The following is a 17,566-nucleotide window of genomic DNA, read 5'->3' as shown; positions in this document are numbered from 1 at the left end:
GTGTAGATTGGACTCCTAGTGATCCTGTTTACAGCCTCCCAAATGCTGGGATTGCAGGCACAGGCTGACACACCCAGTCTCAATCACCATCTCAGCACGCCCCGCCCCCAGCACGGCAGGCCCCGGGAATGGAACTCACAGCCCCTGCATCTGCCTAAGCAGGCACTTTAATCTGCTGAGCTATTTGGCCGGCCCTTTGTAATACAGTTCTTGTGAGCTACATATTTGTAGCTATTCTTTAATCAGTTTTTCATTGGAAAGATATTTTGTAGTATTTTCCACATAGAAATTAGAGAAACAGTTCTGCATTTTGGGTTTTTGTTTTCTATTACTGCTATATTTCAAAATTTATTTCAGCTTGACAGCAGATTTCATGTCATATAAATATTTAGGATGTTGTCCAATTTCAGAAAAGCACTACCATCAAATTTTTCAAATTTATGGGCTAGAGATATAGCTCAGTGGCACAGCGTCTTCCTGGCAAGAGTAAGGTCCTGAGTTCAAGTCCCAGTATCAAAAAAAATTTTTTTTAATTTATGATATATAGGATTTGGAAAATTTTTCAACTAACTAGATTCTGCCATATATATGTATATGCATATATATATATTTTTTCTTTCTTTTCTTTTTTTTTGAGACAAGTTCTCACTGTGCAGTTCAGGCTCACCTTGGGCTCACTTTGTAGCCCCGGCTGGTCTCAAGTTCACAAAGATCCTCCTGCCTCAGGCTCTCTAGTGCTGGATTATGGGCATGTGTGCCACCACACCTTGATGCTTTCTAATATATTAAACCATTTTGTCTCCCCACTACCTACTGCCTCTGCCTCTAGGAGCCGTGGGATACCTGCAGATCATGATAAGAATCTGGCCTTGCTCTCTTGATAAGAATCTTCACCTTGCTCTCCAGGTGAAGAATGACACGTAAATTGGCACAGAAATAAAAGACCTATTTTTGGAAGCCATCTCATTTCCTGTGTTGGAATAGCCAGCATTTGCTTTTCCCAAGGGAGTAACTGAATTATGTAAATACACCTTACTGAAATCACCACTAAGTATATTCCAGCTCAATTTAGCTGGACTCCAAAACATTCATGGCCATTCTAAGGCCACGAAGAAAAGTGCTATCAAGAGGAAGTCAGAAAGTTAGGTTGCCCTATAATGAATATGATTGGGCCAGCCAGATAGCTCAGCTGACTAAGCGTCTTCTTAGGCACAGCACACTGTGCTGTGCTGGCCCTGCCCCCGGGGCAGGCTGAGCTGGCGATGGAGACTGGGTGCAGTGGCCAGTGCCTGTAATCCCAGAGCTTGGGAGGCTGAAGACAGGAGAGTCACTGCGTCTGATCTACATAGTGAGATCTCGTAGACCCTGTAGACCCTGTAGACCCTGTGCCAAATACATAAAAAAAAGAATATGATCATTATGTACACTTACATTGTACCAATGGACTTAATTAAATTTTTAAATAGCAAAAATAAATACATAAAATAAAGTTAAATTACAGTTAAATTTATCATTTGTGGATAAAATATAGTGCTATTATTTCAAAAAACATGAACACATAGATAAGAAAAACTCTGAACAACTTTAAAATGAACAGAGATGATTCCAGAAGAAACAGGACAGCGGCGTGAACATGGGGAAACAAAGAAAACAAGAAAGAATGAGACCATGAAATGAATGCTTAGTCTCAGAGATGAGAGACCAAAGAAAAGGATAGACTAAAACCTAAAAAGAAAGAAAAGAAAGATCCCAGTGCTCTAAAGGAAAGAGAAGTCCCCCAACATCCTTCTTGCTTATTCTTCCAGTATAATACACAGCTTAGCCCACCTTATCATATCCTGGTTGATACCAGTTTTATCAACTTTTCCATCAAAGCCAAATTGGACTTGGTACAATCAATGTTGGACTGTCTGTATGCCAAGTGTGTCCTTGTATAACGGACTGTGTAATGGTGGAAACTGAGAAATTGGGACAGAAGTATTAAGTGGCCCTAAGGATAGCCAAGGATCCCGGTTTGAACAATTACCTTGCACACATAAAGGGACCTATGCAGACAACCGCTTAATGCAGAGAGTCACTCAGCGCAAGTGTTACATTGTGACCACGGTTGACCAGGACCTTAAACGGAGAATGCAGAAGATCGCTGCAGCTCCTATCATGTACATTTCTAATCACAGATACAACATTGAACAGATGCCAGCTGATTGTGGAGTCCCTTGATTCTGATTCTTGCAAGACAAAGTTCCTTTGCCTCCTTCCAAACAACTTTTTGTTTTCAGTTCATTCAGCATGCTATAGCATGAGTTATTCACCCACTTGCTGTATTATCAGCTGAGTATGGTTAAATAAATTCACTTTTTGATGCTTTCAAAAAATAAAGGAATAAATAAAATGAGAAGTAGCAACAACCACAAGAAGTACTAAATATCTAACCTAGCGTACCTTACTTGGTTGATTCTGCAAGAGTCTGTGCCTTTCATTGCCTGATCTCTTTCATAATTGTGGAATTTACAGAAAAACATATGACAATTTAAATGATCACTATTCATAAGAAAGAAGCATGTTATTTTATAGAATACAATTGATTGTTGCTATGTGGATTCTTGACTATTTGGGTCTACATGCAAGAGTATCTCAGCAAAGACATACACATATAGGTGTGGTATGAAGGTATTTATATATAGTTTGTATATTATATGTAGTTTGAAGTCTCTTTTGAACTACTGGTAGCCTTTCATTGGTTCCTTCATTAATGAATAATGAAATAAAATATTTGATATGTGTTCATTTTTCTTTTAACATTTATTTAGTGTGTGTGTGTGTGTGTGTGTGTGTGTGTGTGTGTGGCCAGCTCAGCCCACCAGGGGGCGCGGCTGGCTGGCATGTGGTGCTGGGGGATCAAACCGCGGTCCCTGTGTTTTGCCAAGCTTGTTCCAAGTAGGTGCTTTAGACCACTGAGCCATCTCTCCAGCCCCATTTTATTTTCATGAAGTCATAATTTTACCTTTTAAAAATTGTATCAAGGGGCCAGGGAGATAGCTCAGTAGAATAAGTGCTTGCCTGGCAAGCACAAGATCCTGAGTTCAATCCCCAGTACCGCAACATACATAACTAAATAAAAAATAAATTAAAATTGTATCACTTCACTGGGGGGGTGCACAACACCTTGGGCCCCATCCCACTAAAAATAAATAATAAAGCACCTTTACCTTTTAACAATACAAATACATTGCTCAAGCCTTCTCAGGACCTAGGAAAGGACTGTGTGCTAGGGACTTAGTGCTTAAATTCCCTTAGCCCCAGGAAAACTAACCTCTGCTTTTGACCCTGATGTCTTGTGACACAGCTGATAACCAGTGACTCTGTGTGCTCAGGAAGGACATTTACCTCTGTGTGAAATTCCAGTTACAAGAAAGGTGCTGAAGACAAAAACAGAAAAGGAATTGTGGAATTGACACCATCACATTCAGAGCAAAACCAGCTCCACACACTACTTGTGGGTGTATCTGGAATGGATCTCCAGTCCTCCTTCCAACAGGCTTCTTACCAAAGCCCCTAAACTCAACCAAGAACTGTTTGTTCCAGAACACCTTTCTTCTTCAAAGGAACAACCCTGAGCAGAGCACCTCTAACTACCTACGCCAGCTCCAAGTCCTTCCCAAGTCAAAGAAGTATGAGCCCAAGGAAACTGGTCCAAATGTCAAAATGAACACTTTAGGGGCAGAAAAGCAATGCTGAGTTCAAATACACATGCTACACGACCAATTAGAAAGTCCAAATGCCTGTTTACCAAAGTGTATTCCCTTGGAGTTGGGGAGATAGCTCAATAGAATAAGTGCTTTCCTGGCAAGCACAAGGGCCTGAGTTCAATACCCGGTTCCAGGAAAAAAAAAAAAAAAAATCAAAGTGTATTCCCCAAACAGAAACCGCCTTTGTATGTGAGTTTTCAGGCCAATGGCAAATCACCAGATCCAGGGTATTGACTCTCTTTCCCTTTAATTGAGATGAGAAAAGTGGCAGTGGCTGCAAGATAAAATGGGGGGGGACACGTGTACACATGCATGAGAGAGCAAGAAACAGACAGACAGACAGACACAGAGACAGAGACAGAGACTCACCCTGTATCTCAGGCTCTCCTTAAACTCACTACATAGCCCAAGCCAGCCTCGAATTTACCAGTCATCCTCTTGCCTCAGCCTCCAAGTGGTAGAATTACAGGCATGCACCACCACACCCAGCTCAAGATAAATTTTAATATGTGACACTCAAAGCAGAGTTGTATTTTTGGTGGTCTTCCATTAAAGCTGACACTCAAATTTGGGTATGATTCTTCTTATTCAGCAGTGTTTCTTCTGTGGAAGAAATATACCTCAAAGATGTGCAAAGAAAGCCTGTCCCAGATTAACCTGAAACTTTTGAAAACCACAGACCATCACCCTTGATCTTTGAGCAGTCTTTAGTTTTAAGGACCAAAGTTTATGATCAATATAAATTTGAAAGAAATAGTTCATCAGGAGCCAAAAGGTTTCCTTGGGTTAATTCTATCAAGGTGAATGCAAAGAGGAAAAAAGAGTAAGTACTGAACATTGAGGTTGAGTCAAAGGTCCTCCAAATCTTTACAGTAGTAACAATTAACATTGATTGCATGTCTTTTACCTGTGTTTATCATAGCCTAGAAGAGTTGTTCATGCACACATGCACAACTATCATTAACTCATTAAGGATTTTAAATGGTATATACAGAGCGCCTGGCACATAGTAGACACTCAATAGATGTTAGCTACTGTTGTACTATACAGACTAGAGAACGCTTGGGTTTGGAACAGAGCAAGGGCTCAGTAGCAGTGCCCTTGCCTCAGTGCACTTGGCCTTAGGTTCGATCCCACCAACAATAAACAAATAAACAAGCTCAAAGGAGTGTATAAGCTTTAATATAGTGATTCTCTTATCTTAGTCAAATACAGGTGGATACTAATTATGTCCAACTAATTGTAGGAGAGGATAGATTTGCTTTGTATAGTTCCAAAGGAGAGATTTTAAAAAACTAGGAGCTGATAGGAAGAAAACAAGAGCAAGATGAGAGAGAAAGGAGTGAACGAAAGGAAGTTGGGGTTATCATAGTTTGACTGATACTAAGTAAAAATACAGCACCTAGGGGAACAGAACCCAGATGCGACCTAAACCACTACCACTTCCTTCCAGCTGCAGGGGCCATCTGGCACAGACATCAGAACTGTATCTTTAGCTTTGCTGTAGTTTATAGCAAAGTGCATAGAGATTTCATTTCACAGTGCCTGTGTTGTCTTTATCAAACCCCATATTGAAAAATCTCTTTAAGGGTCTCATACAGAACTATATCAGGAAGGTTTTTGATTTTGGTTTTTTGTTTTGTTTTGTTTTGTTTTGTTTTTTTGCCAAACCGGGGATTGAACTCAGGCCCTTGTGCTTGCCAGGGAAGCACTTATTCCACTGAGTCATCTCCCCAGCCCCTTGGAAGGTATTTTTTAAAATTCTGCTTTACCCAATTCTATTTTCTTTTCCTCTGATCTGAAGTGAGAAGGAAAGCCCTTTGTAGTTCTTGTCCAGGGAATATTTTTGAGCTGAAAACATTCATATGAGATCAGAGGTTTTCCTAGGTTTTTGCAGAACTTAAGTGCATAAGAAACAGACCTGAGAGTCTTAGAGCAAAACAAGATAAAGGTTGTGACATGTTGTGTCATGTAGTGTTGTGCTGTGTTGTGTTGTGAGACAGGATCTCATACGTAGTCCAGACTGGACTTGTACTCACAGGAATCTTCCTCCCTCAGGATCCTGAATGCTGGGATTACAGGTGTGCACCCCCAGGCCTGGACAAGAAGGTGTGATTGTTTTTGGGGGGTTTATTTATTTGGTGCAGGGTCTTGCTACACAGCTTAGACTCATAGTGATCTTCCTGTCTCAGCCTCCCCAGTGCTGGGATTACAGGTATGCACCACCACGCCTGGTTTCGGTGGCCAGTTCGGCACCCAGGGTTCCAGGACCAGTATGGCATGTAGTACCAGGATTGAACCTGGCCTTTGCCCTTTCCAGGCAGGTGCTTAGACCATGGAGCTATCTCCCCAGCCCAAGGATGTGTTTTTAAAGCAGAAAAAAGCGAGCAGAAATGGGATGCCAAGGCAGTGGGTTCCAGGGAGCAGCAGGGAGATGCACATTGCTCCACAGCAGGGCCCAGACTGCCCAAAGGTGGACCTGTATTCACAGCATACACCATGGGCACTTCAGGATAGTTAGCTTCAAATGTCATAAGGCTAAAAGGTTTGCCTCTAAGCAAGACTCCTACGTAAGATTAAAAGTCAGAGCATGATTTTAGCGTACCTCTTAATGCTTAATAATATGACAGAAGAGTACAAGGTATGTTTTACATAAATACTCATCAGATTTTATATATTTTGCTGCTGTGCAAACACTGGTAAATAAGAAAACATACAGGAAACAAACATTTCAGTTAATTTTTATTTTCATTTATTTAATTACTTTCTATTTTGGTGCTTGAGATTGAATGCAGGCCCCTGAGCATGCTAAGGATGGCCTCCTCCATAAAGCTGGACCCCCAGCCCTCCAACTGAATTAATTTTTACAGGCTCATTAAATGCCTGCAAGTCATTGTTTTGTTAATGAAGTTTCTAAATCTGTGTTCATTTCTTCCACTGAGCCATCTCCCCGGCCATGTGTTCATTTCTTTTTGCTTCAAAAGTCATAGGGAGGTGTTTTGTTGGTGGTAATAATGGATGACAGAGAGAGAGAGAGAGAGAGAGAGAGAGAGAGAGAGAGAGAGAGAAAGAGTCTCTTTTCTCTGTTCTTTCTTCTCTCTCTCTATTCTTCCTTCCAAGCAATTTTGTAATGCTGAGGGGGAAAGAACCCACCAATATGTATATTTCTGGAGTGTGAAATTAAATTTCTTTTAATGCTTTCAGCTTCCTTGCAATCAACAGGTTGTATTTTATTAATGTTTCTCCTGGTTTAGGCAAGGAATCTGTGATGATCAATTTCATTGTTGAGCAACAGGCAATATTACATTTTTCTTACGCACTAATCTTGATGTCTTATATCTTTTGTTACATTAAAAATAAGTTTGGGGGGGCGGGGAAATAGCTCAGTTGAATAAGCGCTTGCCTGGCAAGCGCAAGGGTGTGAGTTCAATCCCCAGCTCCGCAAAAAATAAATAAATAAATAAATAAATTTAGGGGCCAGCCAGATAGCTCAGCCAAATAAAGCACCTGTTTAGGCAGAGTGCAGTGGCCGGGGTTTGATCCCCTGTGTGCTGTGCCGGCCCAGCCCCTGGAGCACACTGAGATGACAGTTGAGACGGGGTATGGTGGCACGTGCCTGTAATCTCAGGGCTTGGGAAGTTGAAAACAGAGGAATCACTACGAGTCTAATCTATGTGATGAGACCCTGTCGACCGTGTCCTAAATACATTAAATAAATAAAGAAAGAACATTTAAATAAATAAATAAATAAACTTGGACTGGGAATGTAACTCTGTGGGAGAGCAATCTGCCTCGCATAGGGGAGGCCCTGGGTTCCTTCCCTAGCACCTGTAATCCCAGCACTTGGGAAGCTGTAAACAGGAGAATCACTACAAGTCAGATCTAGTAGTGAGACGCTGAACACCCTGTAGACCCTTCCCTAAAATACAGAAGAAAAAAAAAAAAAAAAAAAGAACAGCAGAAAAATTCCCTTGTTAACAAAGCAAAATGCTCCCCTGCTGGGGTTAATGCCATAATCAATTGACACGTCACGTCAGCACTAACTAGGCTGAAAATTAAACCATTTCAGGTATGTAGACTACTTTACTATCATTTATTAGGTATCAAAATGTATGTCAACGTCAAATAAAGATGGCTGGGGAGATAGCTTGGTGGCATAAGCACCTGCCTGGCAAGATCAAGGTCCTGAGTTCCATCCCCAGTAATGCATGCCGGAACCAGGTGTAGTGGCACACGCCTGTAATCCCAGTCTGGGGAGGCTGAGACAGGAGTCGGAACTGTGTAGATAGAGACATTGTATCAAAACTAAATAAATAAAATAAATGGCAAGAAGCCTGAGAAAGAATTGGGGACAGTTGGAATCAGCCATCAAGGTTGCAGACCTCTACTGATTTCACTGAAGGCCAAGGTCACCTTTAATGTTTAATTTTCTTGTTTTTGTTTTGTTTTGTTTTGATTTTTTGTTTGTTTCTCTATGTCTATCTTCTTTTACAGCCATAAAATGCAGTAGGCTCAGCTGGTTGTGGAGAAGGACAGTGCTCATCAGGGCAAAAGTCTTGAGTTTGAATCTGCTTGTACAATTCCCACTTGATCTTGCACTAATAGGTTGACCTAGCTCAAGTGAAGGCAAGATAACCCCGGGAAGATAACAAAGCAAATAGTCCGGAGAGCAGCACTGCCCACAGTAGACAGGGACTAGGGCAACCTTCATCCTCTCCCCTTGGGAAGAGGGGCGAAAGCAAGGGAATCCTCACTCTCCAGCAGTCTTCTTGCACTTTATTGTGTATGAAATACCAAGGATGTTGTTAAGAGCAGATTCTGATTGAATAGCTCTGGGCGGGGTCTGAGTTTCAGCATTTCCATTTTGCTGGTTCCCGCACCACACTTTAAGAACTAAGGTTTTACAGGCAGAAAGCAAAACAAAGATGCTGGGTGTGGTGGCGCATTCCTGTGATCCTAGCACTTGGGAGGCTGAGGCAGGAGGAGCACTGAGAGTTTGAGGCCAGCTTAAACCACCTAGCAAAACCCTGTCTCAAAAAGCAAAAACAAAAATCAAATCAATCGAAACATGGAAATGATCAGGGGAGAAAGATTAATACAGAGAGTAAAAAACCAGTATGTATAGAATTCCCTATACTGTATGCCTAGAAATGTGTATATATATATATATATATATATATATACACATTTTGCAAAAGTTTTATGTATTTATTTATTTATTTATTTATTTGGTACAGGGTCTCATTATGCAGCTTGGGCTCCTAGGGATTCTCCTGCCTCAGTCTCCCTTAGTGCTGGGATTACAGTGTGTACCACTGCACCTGGTTTTGGGTGCAGCACACCCAGGGTTCCAGGGCCTGCACTGCACACAGTACCTGGGATCAAACTCAGGTCCCTGCGCTTGCCAGGCAGGTGCTTAGACTGCCAAGCTATCTCCCCAGCCCCTATAAACATATTTTAAAATTTTATTTCCAAAACAACTCTGAGAAGTAGGTTTTCTTTCCATGATATAAAGCAGGAAGGTGATAATTCATTGCTCTAATTCTGAGTGTTGTAATCCCAAAGCTTGTACTCAAAGAAAGCACCTTAAGAGAGAACACAGGGCCGAGGGCATAGCTCAGTGGCATAAGCACCTGCCCTGGTACCGTACCGCAAAAAGAGAGAGAGAGAGAGAGAGAGAGAGAGAGAGAGAGAGAGAGAGAGAGAGAACACAGCCAATCCAGAAGCAGGTTAAGGACCACTGACTCTAAATTGGAGAGAATGACCATATGGGCACTAGGGATATGAAGAGGAAAAAGAAGGGGCTCTCAGGATATGGAGGGTGGAGATAAGAGTGTAAGGGCAATAAGCCCTCTTCTTCCCTTTCTCCTTCAAAAGCTAGAAGAGTTGCTGTTCAAGGCTCAACCTTTCAGCTTTGATACTGTATGCTCAAATCGAATCATCACTGACAAAGTATTGATTCAACAGCTGCCTTGCATGGATCTGGTCCAACTTCACCTGCCAAGGTGTTTCCGTAGTTACCAAGATAAGAACTGCAAAGCAAGGTCAAAAGAACAATCAAATACTGCCATTCTAAGAGGACTTTTTCAACCATTGAGCTTAGCATGAGCTTACATAATGTAAGATTAACAGTGAACTAGCAAACAAGAGCTGGAGCCAAAGGTCTGAGTGCCTGAGTATAAGGAGATCTAACAGGTAAGTCACATGAAATGAGGAAAATGCTGCCAGAAATGTCTTGCTATAAAATAGCAAGGTTACTCTGGTTAGATTCCACACACTGTGAACTGCATTTAGGGCAGACACCCCAAAATAATGCTCTTTAATAAACTATACCCTAATTTTGTTCTAAGATGATACACTTAACTGCCTCAAGGTATTATGCAGGAGCATACAGTATCAACTTGGACCAAATTAGTAAGTTGCTTCAAAAGTTATGATGAAACTTATGATTATTGGGGCCGGGGAGATGGCTCAGTGGAATAAGCGCTTCCCTGGCAAGCACAAAGACCTGAGTTCAATCCCTAGTTCTGCAAATAAATAAATAAATAAATAATAATAATTAAATACCAAAAGTTCATGTAATTTTTTATTTTTATTTTTTGTATTTTTAGGAAACAGTCTACAGTGTGTTCAGGGTCTCACTACTAGATCAGACTCAGAGTGATCCTCCTGTTTACAGCCTCCCAAGAGCTGGGATTATAGGTATGCGCTACCACACCCAGTCTCTCCATCAGTGCCCCAGGGGAGGGGCTGGCATGGTAGGCCCAGGGATCAAACCCCCGGCCCCTGCACCTGCTTGCAGGGACTTTAATCTGCTGAGCTATTTGGCCAGCCTGATTTTTTATAATATGAACTCCCTTCTCTGGATGCGAGGTCAAGTGAACTGCAGGGCCTCCCATTCTTATCTCTAGGGATAAGATCTGGCAAGAATGATGCCCTATGTGGAAGCTGGACATGGTGTTGCATGCCTCTAATCTCAATACTTAGGAGTCTGAGGCAGGAGGATTAAAAAAAAAAAAAAAAGAATGATGCCCTAGGGACAGCCACATCAATGATAATCAAAGAATAAAAAATAACACCAGGAAAATAGTCATAAAAATGGTCAAGAAGTAAACAGAAGCAGCTTTATACAAGAAAAACCAATGTGGGGCTGGGGAGATGGCTCAGTAAAATAAGAGCTTGCCTGGCAAGCACAAGGGCCTGAGTTCAATCCCTGGTTCCAAAAAAAAAAAAAAAAAAAAAAGAAAGAAAGAAAAACCAATGTGTACCTAGTATGGCCTATACACATCCATCTTTTTTTTTTTTTTTAATGTATTCAGTACAGGGTCTACAGGGTCTCACTACACAGATCAGACTTGTAGTGATCCTCCTGTCTTTAGCCTTCCAAGCGCTGGGACTATAGGCGCACACCACCATACCCAGTCTCAGCAGCCATCTCAGCATGCCCCGCATTCCCTGGGTCTGTCTAAGCAGGCACTTTAATCTGCTGAGCTATCTGGCTGGCCCTCCACACATCCATCTTATTTAATCATCACAAACCTGTGGCCTCAGCAGTGACATGCTTGTTTTATAGCTGCTAGGACTGTAACTAACTTATAAGTCAATTAACTTGCTTACTATTCCATTCACCAGTAGTATAAAAAGGGGTGGGGCCATACTCTCACAGAGGACATGGGACTTGGGTAGAAAATGCCTCCCTATATCAAGTCTCCTTATTTATTTGTTTATTTATTTATGGCCAGTTAAGCCTGTCCTGGGGGCAGGGCTGGCATGGCATGTGGTGCCAGGGATCAAACCGTGGTCCCTGTGCTTTGCCTGAGGTTGCCTAAGCAGGTGCTTTAGACCTGATGGGCTGTCTCACCTGCCTCCTTTTCTTTTTAACACAATCTCAATTTTTATGTGACGAAACTGTCAGTTGGAATAAAAGACTACACTTTCCAGCCTTTTCTCCAGCATTTTATGGCCACGTGCTTAAACTCTGGCAATGAAATGATCAGTGGCAGTGTTACAAGAGACTTTGAGACAGCACTTCGGGTCCAAGGTCCTTAGTTCTCAGGCCATGCCCACAGAAGGCTAGACTCCAGCTGTGGACTCCACTGCAGCTGGCCAGAACCTTTACCCTTCCGCAGCCAAAGTTTATTCCTGCATGCCTCTCCTCTAGAAGGAGGCGTGTCTGTTCACCCAAGCTCCCTGTGCAAAGCAAGCATTGCCAGCCACGTGAGCACCAAGCAGCACCTATTTCTACCTGTCATCACTTAAACTGACTAGGTCCATAGCTGGCCTTTGGTGCCCGATCACACTTGCTCCACCCTGAATCTTTGACTTTGGAGCCCAGTTGGCTGAGGCCCTCACCATCTTCTCACTACAGCTGGCTGCATTTCCAGAACTGGTCTGTGGTACAACTCACCTCATCGCATGTGTACACACACACACACACACACACACACACACACACATACCTTTTTAGTTTACCGTGTAGTCCCATAATGCCCAGAACTATGTGCTCCCTGCCCTATGCCTTCAAATCAGACCATCTCTAGCCACAGACCACGGCATGAAACAAAACAAAAAATTCTGTCATACCACCCCTCAACCACAAGACATATCCAAGCTGCTAGACTTTCCAAACAACAAGATGCTACAAGTACAGCCCTGTTGGTGTGTCCACAGCCAGTAGATTACAAAGTTATTTTGGCTCAAAATCTTTCTTTCCGGCTGGGTGTGGTGGCACATGCCTATAATCTCAGCACTTGGGGGGCTGAGGCAGGAGGCTCACAGTGAGTTCAGGGCCAGCCTGGGTTGCAAAGTGAGTTCAATTTCAATGCCAACATGAACTACCTAGCAAAACCCAGTCTCAAAAAGACCAAAAAAAAAAAAAAAAAAAAAAAAAATCACCTTTCTTTCCTAGTGTTGTCATACAGAATGTCATTTTGTGAGGAAATAAGGGAGAGTAGAACTCTTTTATAATAATGAAATTTACCTACTTTAACCTCTCTTAAAAAAAAAAAAAACCTCTCTTGACTTACATGTGTTATACACACATAAAATTCATCCAGTTTTAAATCATAGGACTATGCCTAAAAATCTGACGCTAATGAAATTTGCCTAAACTCTCTTAACTTAAATTGTGTGTGTGTGCGCACACATACACTTATATATGTTAATACACACACACATGAAATTAGGCCTTTTTTTTTTTTTTGCGGAACCGGGGATTGAACTCAGGCCCTTGTGCTTGCCAGGGAAGCACTTATTCCACTGAGCCATCTCCCTGGTCCCAGGCCTATTTTAAATCAGAATTGTGCCTAAAAACCTGACCACTCTCTTCTACTCTGTCATCAATCAATGTGAAAATGCGCAATGAGATCAAGAAAGTTGCTAGGAGGCAGAAGTTGAAGGATTCCATTTGTGAGCAGTAAGTTCCTGCATGGCTGAAACAATCAAATTTGTTTTATGAGCAAATAGGTATAAAAAGGATGTTTAATGTCAATTAATCACATAAATGTCAATGAAGATCAGGCTCTTATGTATAAATTTCCAGGGATAGCTTGCAAGGAAAACTAATCCGGGGAAGTGGGGAGAGTTGGAGAGCTTGTTATTTTAAACAACTTCAAAGTTCTTAGCTGCATTTAACTGTCGGAAACCAGAAGAAAAACGAATATTTTTTTTCTTTTCTTTTTTTTGTCTTTTGGAGACAGGGCTTCCCCTTGCACTTCAGGCTGCCCTTGAACTCACTTTGTAGCCCAGGCTGGACTCACACAGCAGTACTTCGCCTGCCTCAGGCTCCCAAGTGCTGGAATTCCAGGTGTGCATCACTACCCTGAAAGAATCATCCTTTATATTTTAGGCCTGCTGTTGGAGTCAGAAGCTGACATTATTGATCTGGAGTTCATGAGAAAAAGCCGGGAGGCTGTATTTTGGTGACGCATAACTTTATTCAGCAAAATGCTGCTCTGAAACCCACTCACTCTTCTAGGACTCGGTCAAGGACAGGAAAAGAAAAAATGAAATTTGCCTTAGAAAATGTACAGTACCTCATGGATATTAAGGCAGAATGTTTATTAATTCTGGAACTAAGAAGACAAGCTAAAGAGCAAGAAAAAGTGAGGTAAAAATTCCTTTTGCATTCATATAACATATAGCTTGCCTCAAATAAATCCTGGAAAGAAAACCAACTTAAACCCACTTCTATATAAAAACTCTTATCTCTGGGATGTCTTCCTGACTGGGCAACAGATCTAGACCTGGCTGCTTTGTACCTACTGCACGAGGGACAGGCCTTCAGTAGATCAGCCCTCGTATTATACCGTAATGCTTTTAGCTTCTTTGGTTCCCAACTCAGCTACTTGGAGCCAGGGATCAATTGTAGCACTTTGCATGAGTCCTGCCATTGTGTACGGAATTAATAAATACACATAAAATACTAGCACAAACCAATAGCAGGCCAATGGGCTTACTAATGGAATGCTATGGGGGGGTGGGGAATGGTAAAACTAAAGCCTGTTTCTTTTAGTCCTTTCTCTAGAACAAGACCAAATATAGCAGTTAGGATCATCTGTTCGTGATTTTTAGAAACACATTATTTTGGGACTATGATGCATGGGCAGCAAAGGCCACTTTTACATAAAATTTCTGTAAGAGTTTTCCAAATGTAGTGGTAATGTAAACACTGCTTCTCTCCATTTGGGTTTCTGGAAATATTGTTTGTATTAGCCAGGGTTCTCCAGGGAGAAAGAACCAATAGGACAGATATGTGTAGCCGTCTACAGAAATGTATTGTATGTGCTGGCCTACGTGACAATGGAGACCAGCAAGCCTACATACGCAACACCATGACGAACAGGTGTTACACACCCAGGAAGAGAGCTGATGGTACAAAGTCTTAAGGCAGTCCACTGGAGAGCTCTCTCTTCTGGAGAAGAGAGTTGTATTTTAGGAATGACAGTAGCAGTATTAGTTCATAGAGCTGTGAGGTTTTTTTTTTTTTTTTTTTTTTTTTTTTTTTTTTGTAAAAGGTAAAAGATTTATATGATCTGAAGAAAAACCAGAGTATTGCTGTGAGGATAAATTGCAAATAAAGCACTTAGCTCAGGACAGGATATATGCAGTAGTGAGAAGCCATAAATATTGTTACAGCTGTTTCCTCATCATTTTGCCCAGTTATGGTTAACTGCTCAAGACAGAGTTTTTTGGAACCACTTTTAATCACACTTATTGCTTAGCCCATCGTGTACATTTGATAAATGCTCACAGGCTTAACTGGCCTGAGATTTTTATTATTTTCCTTTTATGATAAGGATGCCAGTGTCGAGGTATACTTTAATAACAGAAAAACCATGTGTGTAGGTGTGTGTGGGACAGTCTGTGTTTCTAGTAAGAAACAAATTTGGGAAATACTTTATATGCAACTGAAGTGTTGTAAAAGGCTACAAAATCAATGAAATAGAAATGAGCTCTAGCAGGGTATGGTGGTGCATGCCTGTAGTCCCAGAACTCAGGAGGTTGAGAAAGAAAGATCTTTGTGAGTTCAAGATCAACCTGGGCTACAAAGTGAGCCCAAGTCCAGCCTGAACTACATAATGAGACCCTGTCTCAAAAAAAAAAAAAAAAAAAAAAAAAAAAAAGAAAGAAAGAAAGAAAGAAAGAAAAAGAAAAAGCTCTAAATAGACTCTGATGAAGAAAGATAAGGAAGGGCTGGCAAGATAGCTCAATGGACTAAGCTCCTGCTTTGGCCAAGCACAGGGACCAGGTTTTGATCCCTGGTCCCACATGCCACACCAGGCTCACCTCCGGGCGTAATGAGCCAGGCGTGGTGGCACATGTCTATAATCCCAGCGCTGAGGAGGCTGAAAACCGAAGGATCGCTATGAGTCCAAGCTGCATAGTGAAATCCTGTACCAAATACGTAAGTCAATTTTTAAAAGCAAGATAAGGAATCTTGCAGAGAAAGAAAGGCCTGGATCACATAAGCAATATTCTGAAACAGTGATGGTCAACCTTTCAGACATAAGTGCCTGAACTACAATCCCAATCCCATTCATTTATTGTCAAGTGCCCATACTAAAATTAAACCTACATACTGAGGTTTTGGTTTAGAAAAAACAACTCATACATTAACATTTTTATCTTAAAAGAAAAAGAAGGTGTGTGCTATAGGTCCACCATCAGTTTAGAGCTTTCAGTCAAATTTATGGGAGCAACAACCTGTTGTTTTGTGGTGCTGAGGACTGAACAAAGGGCCTCACACATGCTAGAAAAGTTCTTCTGATGAACCTCCCTAACCCACTCATGAGTTCTAGTCAAGGAAACTTCAGATCATTTGGAGGCAAATCTAAGATGTTTCTTCTATATATATTTTATTATTCATCTTTTTAAAAATTTTTTGTTGTTATTTTTGTTTTGGCTTTTGACGGTACTAGGAGTTGTGTCCAAGGCCTTCACTGTGAACTACAATCCTCAACCCTTTATATTTATTTTTTACTATGAACAAGGTCTCACTAGGCATGATAGCACACACCTGTAATCTCATCACTTGGGAGGCTGAGGCACAAGGATCACTGCAAGTTGGAGGCCAACCTGGGCTAAACCCTGTCTCAAAAAGACCCCCCCCCCAAAAAAAAAAAGAACAAGAACGAGGAGAAAGAAGAGGAGGAGGAGAAGGAGAAAGAAAGAAAAAGAAAGAAAGACAGACAGACTCACTAAGTCAGAGAGCTACTGAGGTTGGGCTCCAACTCATAATCTTCCACCCCCAGCATCCCAGAATGCCAGGGTTACAGACCTGTGGCTCTAGGCCTGTATATTTTCTATGAATGAAAACCTAAGGTTTATGTTTACATACACAAACATATATATATATATATATATATATATATATATATATGTATGTATTTTTGGTGAGGACAAGACTGCCTTAGAGGTGTTATATGCTTCCACCAGAAGCTATGTACTATTTGGCTGCCTCACTCTCAGTGGCAGCAGCCATTACTGAGTAATATCTACACAGTGACAGTGTAATTCTGTTATCTCCCCCTTCACTAATTGGCTGTGTTATTATCCAAGAGAAACATTCCCTCATCAACTGTAATGTTACTCTGAGGTACAGGTCATATTATAATCAGTAACTTTTGAAATGTTACATTTATTAAAATATTAGTATTTGTACTTCGTATTTTTAACATATTACAGATTCAAACATTATTTATTGTCGTCAGCTGTGGATTTTCATCTGTAGTCTCTGTACTACACACCTATATTTTGAAATAGGTGCTTCTTTGCTTTGTTTGGGATTTTTTTCTTTTTCTTTCTTTTTGTTATCTTTCTGAGACGGGGTCTCACTATGCAGTTCAGGCTAATCTTCAACTCACTGTACAGCCCAGGCTGGTGTGTCAGTGCAAGCCTGTAGCCCAGCACCCTGAAGGAGAACAGCTGCAAATTCAAGGCCAGCCTGAGCTATGTACTTCAGGACCAGCCTGAACTACATAGCAAGTCCTCATCTCAAAACATAAAAACAAAACTCAGGGATGGGGAGACAGTCTGGCAGATGAAGCGCCTGCCTAGAAAGCACAAGGACCTGGCTTTGTTTCCCAGTACTGCACGCCACTCCATGCTGGCCACCAAAACCAGGCGTGGTGGCCCACGCCTGTGATCCCAGCACTGAGGAGGCTGAGACAGGAGAATTACTATGAGTGTGAGCTGCATAGCAAGACCCTATACCAAATAAATAAGTAAGTAAATAAATAATTTTTTTAAAAAGCAGCTGATGCTGTAATCATACAGAGTTCAACAGAGCAGGCCTGCTCCCCAGGTGAAGGTGACTT

At 41.5% G+C, this 17,566-nt stretch overlaps 1 long non-coding RNA gene and 1 pseudogene across 1 annotated transcript in view; one reads left to right on the top strand and one right to left on the bottom strand.

Annotated features, from left to right (window-relative positions):
• The first annotated feature begins 1,641 nt into the window (after positions 1–1,641).
• On the top strand, positions 1,642–2,220 carry LOC105743995 (annotated as a pseudogene).
• Positions 2,221–4,141: 1,921 nt separating this feature from the next.
• Positions 4,142–17,566, bottom strand: part of LOC111813596 — a 32,190-nt gene continuing 18,765 nt past the window's right edge. The window contains exon 3 of the long non-coding RNA XR_002818806.1: positions 4,142–4,352. This is a non-coding gene — a long non-coding RNA (uncharacterized LOC111813596). The remainder of the gene's footprint in view (positions 4,353–17,566) is intronic.

The sequence above is a fragment of the Octodon degus genome, unplaced genomic scaffold, assembly GCF_000260255.1.
Source record: "Octodon degus isolate 3935 unplaced genomic scaffold, OctDeg1.0 scaffold00203, whole genome shotgun sequence".
Taxonomy (NCBI): Eukaryota; Metazoa; Chordata; class Mammalia; order Rodentia; family Octodontidae; genus Octodon; species Octodon degus.
The sequence above is the reverse complement of the archived record's forward strand: the minus strand, read 5'-3'. Positions and strand labels throughout refer to the sequence as shown.